This window comes from Apium graveolens, chromosome 2 (assembly GCF_009905375.1).
Source record: "Apium graveolens cultivar Ventura chromosome 2, ASM990537v1, whole genome shotgun sequence".
NCBI lineage: Eukaryota > Viridiplantae > Streptophyta > Magnoliopsida > Apiales > Apiaceae > Apium > Apium graveolens.
The window spans coordinates 30,002,672-30,010,792 of record NC_133648.1 but is presented as its reverse complement, the minus strand read 5'-3'; the positions used below and the strand labels follow the sequence as shown (position 1 = coordinate 30,010,792).

Below are 8,121 nucleotides of genomic sequence, written 5' to 3'. Positions count from 1 at the left end.
CTTGAGATTTAGAACTTGCCATGGTAGCATAGGTTCATGTACGTTGTGCATGATTAGTGGGTAACTCTAACAGTTTTATTTGCCCTATGTAATCAAAAGGAATAACTTGTGCTTAAATCGTTGTGTTGTCAATTTCTGTAGACATATAGGAACTCAACATAATTGATGACTATTCAACTTCTATCTTGATTGTGGATGTTGGTAGAATGGTATTAGTACAATGAAAGTTGGCTTTTATCAGTTTTGTGTTATTCGATTAATATCATCACTATCACATGCTAAAGGTAATAACAATGACTATTGAAGGAAGTAGTAATGAAGTTGTGATCTCATGAGTGTTTTATTATTGATAATTTAAAGTGTTAATTAAGTGATTAATTAAGTAGTTAATTGTAGTTAATATTTAGTCAACAATTCTAAGTGTTAGTGTCTTAACATTGAGAAGTAATTATACATTGGTGAGTGAGTTTAATTAGACAATAAATTAGTCTGAGTCTCTGTGGGAACGAACTAGAAAGTATTCTATATTACATTGCGAACGCGTATACTTGCGTGAATATTAGCGTGTGTTTTCGCTCTAACAAGTTTTTGGCGCCGCTGCCGGGGACTCGGCGTATTTGTTTAGTTTATGTACTTACCATCATTGGTCATTAGGACTCAGTGATTAGGACGTAGTAGTTACTTATTGTTTCCGGTTGTGTTTCAAGTACTTTAGCAAGCGTTTATGCAAACTTGTTCTCGTACTCGCAAGAGGACTTTAGATACAGCTGAGGAGACAAACGAAGTTCTTGATATTCCGGAGAAGTTAGATTTTGAAGATTCGGATTCAGGAACTGAGCGGAAAGAACCAGTAAATATGGGTGATCGTATTGTTCAAGCTGATCCAGCTCTTATGGATTTTTCTCGGCCAAAAATTGATGACATTCAGTCAAGCATTCTTCATCCGGCTATTCAAGCTAACACCTTTGAAATCAAGCCGGGCACTATTCAGATGGTGCAAAATTCTGTTTCTTTTGGAGGAGCAACGACTGAAGACCCCAACATGCACATAAGGAATTTTGTCGAGATCTGCAGCACTTTTAAGTATAATGGCGTGACTGATGAGGCTATCAAGTTGAGGCTTTTCCCATTCTCACTGAGGGACAAGGCTAAAGACTGGTTACATTCTGAACCAGCTGGGTCCATCACTACGTGGCAAGATCTTGCGCAAAAGTTTCTGGTGAAGTTTTATCCGATGGCAAAGACTGCTGCTATGAGGAGTGCTCTTACTCAGTTTGCGCAGCAACCTACAGAATCTATGTGCGAGGCTTGGGAACGCTACAAGGAAATGTTGAGAAAATGTCCACATCATGGAATGCCTGATTGGATGGTGATCACTGGTTTCTATAATGGTTTGGGGGCCCAATCTCGGCCCATGCTCGATGCAGCAGCTGGAGGCGCCTTATGGGCTAAAAGCTATACTGAGGCGTATAATCTTATAGAGACTATGGCTGCAAATGAGCATCAAAACCCAACTCAGAGGATGACGTCAGGTAAGGTAGCAGGTATTCTAGAAGTTGATGCAGCCACCGCTATTGCAGCCCAGCTTCAAGCGCTATCAATGAAGGTTGATTCTCTGGATACATATGGAGTTAATCAAATAGCTATGGTTTGTGAGCTTTGTGCAGGTTCTCATGCTACGGATCAGTGTTCTCTTGTCAACGAATCTATTCAGTATGTGAATAATTATCAGTGACAACAGCAGCCTGTGCCAGCGACCTATCATCCTAATAACAGAAATCATCCAAATTTCAGCTGGGGGAATAATCAGAATGCTATTCAGCCACCATATCAGCAAGGAGTGAGTAAATAGTTTAACCCACCTGGATTCCAGCAACCACAACAGTATGCTACAAGGCAATCATATCCTCAACAGGGAAGTACAGCTGCACCTACTAGTGCTGATTTTGAGGAACTTAAGCTGTTATGCAAGAGTCAGGCAGTTTCTATCAAGACCTTGGAAAATCAAATCGGTCAATTAGCCAATGCAGTGCTCAATCGTCAACCTGGCACTCTTCCCAGTGACACGGAAGTACCAGGCAGGAAGGAAGCTAAAGAGCAAGTTAAGGCTATTACCTTAAGGTCTGGAAAAGTTGCTGATGCTGAAAAGGCAAAAGAAGGAGAAGCTGAAATTAGAGATGAAGAAGCTAAGCAAAAGGAGAAAGCGGCGGAACCAAGGAAGACTACTGTTGAACACACTCTGCCTGAGGCTAATACAGGGGAGAAACAGCTCTATCCTCCACCACCTTTTCCTAAGAGATTGCAGCAACAAAAGCTGGATAGACAGTTCGGTAAGTTTCTGGAGGTGTTCAAGAAACTTCATATCAATATACCTTTCACTGAGGCTCTGGAGCAAATGCCTAGTTATGCGAAGTTTATGAAGAGTATTCTTTTAAGGAAGGTGAAACTGGATGACCTTGAGACTGTTGCTCTCACGGAAGAATGCAGCGCTGTTCTGCAGCAAAAGTTACCACTGAAACTGAAAGATCCAGGTAGCTTCACCATTCCTTGCACTATTGGCAATTTAACTTTTGACAAGTGCCTTTGTGATTTGGGAGCAAGCATTAATCTGATGCCGTTGTCGATTTTTAAAAAGCTGGATCTGCCTGATCCAAAACCCACATACATGTCTCTACAATTGGCTGATCGTTCCATTACTTACCCAAGGGGCATAGTGGAGGATGTGCTCGTCAAGGTGGATAAGCTCTTCTTTCCTGCAGATTTTATTATTCTGGATTTTGAGGAAGATAAGAAGATTCCCATAATCTTGGGAAGACCTTTCTTGGCTACTGGCCGTACCTTGATAGATGTACAAAAAGGTGAACTTACTATGCGGGTACAAGATTAGGATGTGACCTTCAACGTATTCAAGGCAATGAAATTCCCTACAGAAGATGAGGAGTGCTTTAAAGTGGATGTGATTGATTCTGCGGTTACTTCGGAACTCGATCGCATGCTAATGTCTGATGCATTGGAAAAGGCCTTAGTGGGGGATTTTGACAGCGATGATGAAGATGGCAACGAGCAATTACAATATCTGAACGCTTCTCCCTGGAAGCGAAAGCTGGACATGCCATTTGAATCTCTTGGTACTTCTGACCTCAAGAATGCTGAAGGAAAGCTCAAACCATCAATAGAGGAAGCACATACCTTGGAGCTCAAGCCATTACCTGAACACTTGAGGTATGCTTTTTTAGGTGATGCATCTACTTTACCTGTTATTATTTCATCTGACCTTTCAGGTAGTGAGGAAGACAAGCTCTTAAGGATTTTGAGAGAATTCAAATCGGCTATTGGATGGACCATAGCAGACATCAAGGGGATAAGTCCTTCATATTGTATGCATAAAATTCTGCTAGAGGAAGGTAGTAAGCCGATTGTGGAACAGCAGCGAAGACTAAATCCTATCATGAAGGAGGTGGTGAAGAAAGAAATTTTGAAATGGCTGGATGCAGGCATCATTTATCCTATTTCTGACAGCTCGTGGGTAAGCCCCATACAATGTGTACCTAAGAAAGGAGGTATCACTGTGGTAGCAAATGAAAAGAATGAGCTCATCCCCACTCGAACAGTTACAGGATGGAGAGTATGCATGGATTATAGAAAATTGAACAAAGCCACAAGGAAGGATCACTTCCCTCTTCCATTTATTGATCAGATGCTTGACAGGTTGGCGGGTCATGAGTATTTTTGTCTTCTGGATGGTTATTCAGGATATAATCAGATTTGTATTGCACCAGAGGATCAGGAAAAGACTACCTTCACTTGTCCATTTGGCACGTTTGCTTTTCACAGAGTTTCGTTTGGGTTATGTGGCGCCCCGGCCACTTTTCAGAGATGCATGATGGCTATATTCTCTGACATGATTGGAAATAATGTCGAAGAGTTCATGGACGACTTCTCTGTCTTTGGACATTCATATGATGAATGTTTGAATAATCTGCGCGCCGTACTCAAAAGGTGCGTGGAAACTAATTTGGTGCTCAATTGGGAGAAATGTCATTTTATGGTGCGTGAAGGCATTATTCTTGGGCATAAGGTCTCTAACAAGGGTCTAGAGGTGGACAAGGCCAAGGTGGGAGTCATTGAAAATCTTCCACCACCTAATTCTGTGAAAGGAATTGTGACGCCCTCCAAACCCGGGGTCTAGATTTGGGGGTCACTCGCCAATAAACCAAAATAAAATAATCACAGCGGAATAATATAATAAATACGACCCCTTTACCTATACTGGATCGATCACAGGTTATAGTATGGAACAGGCACTAATACAAATCAAATGTTATTACAAACCATAGTCTAACTAATTTTACAACTTATTCAAATTTTATTACAAACCTCTAGACTAATTAAGCGTCCCAAACTGTCTACCTGGAAACACACCAACTATTTACAAGCACATAACCTCTGGTCAGACCTGGAACTTAAGCTTGCCCTGGCCTAGCTGAAAGAATCAAGATAAGAAACAAGTATGAGCGAAAGAAATGCTCAGCAAGTAGTAAATAGCTTATGATTTGGAATAACAACAGTATATCTGATGAACAAAACCAACTACAATAACTGAACAGTATCAAAACTGATATAAATTTGATAATAAACAACATTTGCAATATATTATATTTTGGGATTGGAATCCTCGAACGACGGTGTGTTACCGCCGGTGATCAGCCGCGGAGCAACACCGGTATGCTGAAGCATATCCAACTAAACAAAAAGGTACCCAAGGCACATATTGGCCTAGCAAGGTGTTATATCCTGTATAACACATAGCTCACACTGGACCGCCGCCACGGCCTCTTACGCAACCATCCATCCCATAAAAACAATTTTCCGTCAAAGGAGTCGAATCAAATGACATCCTTAACCACATAACTCCCCATTTCTCATGGTCCGTAGTTTTATCAACAACCCATGGCGAAATAACCAGAACAATTAGTTATTCGCTAATCTTAATTCAAAACTTCACTGTATAGAGTAATTCATAGCGAAACATAAAACGTTTAACTATTCTGAACTTAGAATAGTATGGATATTGAAAGAATAAAGTTCAGAGTCAATATCAATTGAATGATAAATAAAGATATAGGTACTTGTATAATATGATTAGAAATGAACGTCACTTGAACGATAAGTGAAGTTAGGGGTACTTGCCTGGTATGCTCAATAACCTCTTACTTTAACTCTGCTTCTAACTGCTGGCTACTATCTTCGTCTAACACTTGACTGTACTCCTTGCTACTCGATTCTATAAACAAAAAGACTATCTTAATTGACAGAACTAAACTCAATCGACGTAACTCTACGTCTTGACATCTCCCCGACCATTTATAACTAAGCATGGCATATTAAACTGTAAACAAATAGCATACTTATCACATAACACATAATCATGACATTTGTATAACACGTAATCACATAACTCATGCAATACATAAGTCAGATCATTAAAAGATATGTCTCAGTGCGCTCAGAATGAAAATCAGGTCAATATTAGCATTTATCGATCAAATACCGACTCAAACTGATATACAAATTAAATGACATTGCAATATAAAAGAAATTAGGTCTCAAAAGTATTTTAATTGAAAGCGCAATATTTTTCTGAGTCTGTACGCGTTCGTTTCGTATTAAACGGACAAACGGTTGATTTATTATGAATTTTTGAACATTTTTCGGAATAAAACGGGTCTCCAAATCATTTAATAATTAAATAATAGGGCTCGAATACTCGAAAATAATTTTATAAAAATTATCGAGTCGGGAAAATAATTTAAAATAATATTTTAAAGTTCGAAACTATTTTTCGAAATTTTTAAATCAAAAATAAATAATTCAATCTAATTAAATAATCAATTAAAATTAATTAATAACTAATTAAATTAATTAATCAATTAATATTTAAATTAATTGACTAATTAAATAATTAATTATCAACTAAAATTAATTAATTAAATAATTTGGATTTATTTTTGAATTAAAAATAAATTTTCAGAATTAAAATAATGATTTTCAAAATAAAAAATGAATTTTTAGAAATTAAAAATAGGATTTTCGAATTATTTTTAAAGTAGAAATTCAGAAACATAATCAGGAAAAAGGAATTAGGTTTTTAAGGATTAAAACCGGGTTTTGAATATGGGTCAGGATCGGGTCAACGGGTCTCGGCCGGGTCGCCAAGAACACCGGCCGGAAACTGGGTAGAGCCCAGAACCGGCGGCTCCTGGCCGATTCCGGCGAGCCCGATAGGTAGCCAAACCGTCTTGCTTTTGCTTGGTTTTCGATTGCAATCCATTCCCAGTCATGCCAGAAACACCGACGAACCCACAATCATAACAGTCGCTTCTGAATTCGTCGATTCCGACGAACTGTAAGCTAACGCCGGTAAACAATCCGGCGAACACCGATTTTACGCAAACCAACACCAAATTTAATGAAATATATCTCAAAACAAAGCTCAGGTCACAAGTAATCTACTGAAATCATTCAATCCAACCCAGGTTTAACATAAATAAAAACCCCAAATTCGGGTAGAAACCCTAAAATTACGAATTTAAAAATTACCAAACCTCAGTTGATTTTGATGCTAAAATCAGATAGAACAGATTGAGAGCTTCACAACGGATATTCATACTTGTGATTTGGTGTTCAATAACACCTTCAAAATTGACTTTGATTCTCGGAATTCTCCAAGAACACCAAGAACACATATTCAAAGAATTTTCAGAAAATCAAACCTTAATTTCTATATGATATTGAACTCTATTTTTGAAGTATAATATACCAAATCGACCAGAAAAACATACTCTACAACATGAAAGCATCAAATCACATCAACAACATCAAGAACAAATTTTCATAATTTAATTATCAAATAATTCGAATATAAATAATTAAATAAGAAAATTACTGTTATTTCTGGGCAGAAACTGATGATTGATTCAGAAAGAAGATTTCGAGAGCTTCGTTTTGATATGCTGCACGCCCGAATCGGAGTTCGATAACGCCTTCGTTCGTGTGTTTGATTCTCGGGAACGTATCGGTTTCTCGGGTTTTTCTCTGTATTTACGGTATTTTAACTGGTTGCAAATGAATAAACGAAATAAACGAAATAAGAAATAGGTTATTTATATTTATGGAATATTGGATCGTTCTGGATCGTTTTGGATCGTTAAATTAGTTGCTTAGCCGCTAAGTAACTGTAAAAACGATACAATTCAATACCAGAATTGGATAATTATCAAAACCGGGCTTTTTATAAAACACCATATACGAAAATAACATAAAAAAATATCCCGTCTTTCGAGATTACGGGTTTTATTGATTACCGAAATAACTATCGTATCGAAAATATTGCGCCGGGCCGCGCACGGGTCAAACCGTAATCCGGATCGAAAAAGTCAAAACACGGAAAATGTCCGGAATTACCAGATTAGGTTAGGAAGGAGTTTTCGGAAGAGTTTCGGGTTGTAAAAACGCAAAACGGATGAAGTTGGAAGATTCCCGGCTTTATAAAATAATTTTATAATTATTCTGAAAATAATTAATAATTCATAAATCATTATAAAATCATATAATATTCCAAAAATTACCAGAAAAATACCACAATTATCTATATTTTATTCTGGACATATAAAAATTCAAATATTCAAATAATGTCACATATAAACATTCAGATATCAATTCTACTTTTCAGATAATTCACCAAAGTTCACATAAAATCACATAAACAATTCTGAATAATAACAATAATATTTGAAAATATATTGGATATTATAATATACCCCCCTTAACAGGATTCTGTCCTCAGAATCAGCCTAGGAAAATAAATGAGGATACTTGGATCGCATTTCGCTTTCCAATTCCCAAGTCGACTCTTCAACATTGGGATTCCTCCACAAGACTCGCACTAAAGATACAGACTTATTCCTAAGTACTCTTTCTTTCTTATCTAAAATCTGTACTGGTTGCTCTACAAAAGATAAATATGGTTGGATCTCGATTGGCTCGTATTCTATCACATGGTTCGAATCAGGCAAATAACGCTTCAACATTGACACATGGAACACATTGTGAATATGTTGC

The 8,121-nt window shown here is 37.5% G+C and overlaps 1 non-coding gene across 1 annotated transcript; it reads right to left on the bottom strand.

The window, feature by feature from the left end:
• Nucleotides 1-1,249: 1,249 nt before the first annotated feature.
• Nucleotides 1,250-1,356, bottom strand: LOC141709460 (small nucleolar RNA R71). The gene has a single exon (XR_012570035.1). It is a non-coding gene; the product is annotated as a small nucleolar RNA R71 (small nucleolar RNA).
• Nucleotides 1,357-8,121: the final 6,765 nt, after the last annotated feature.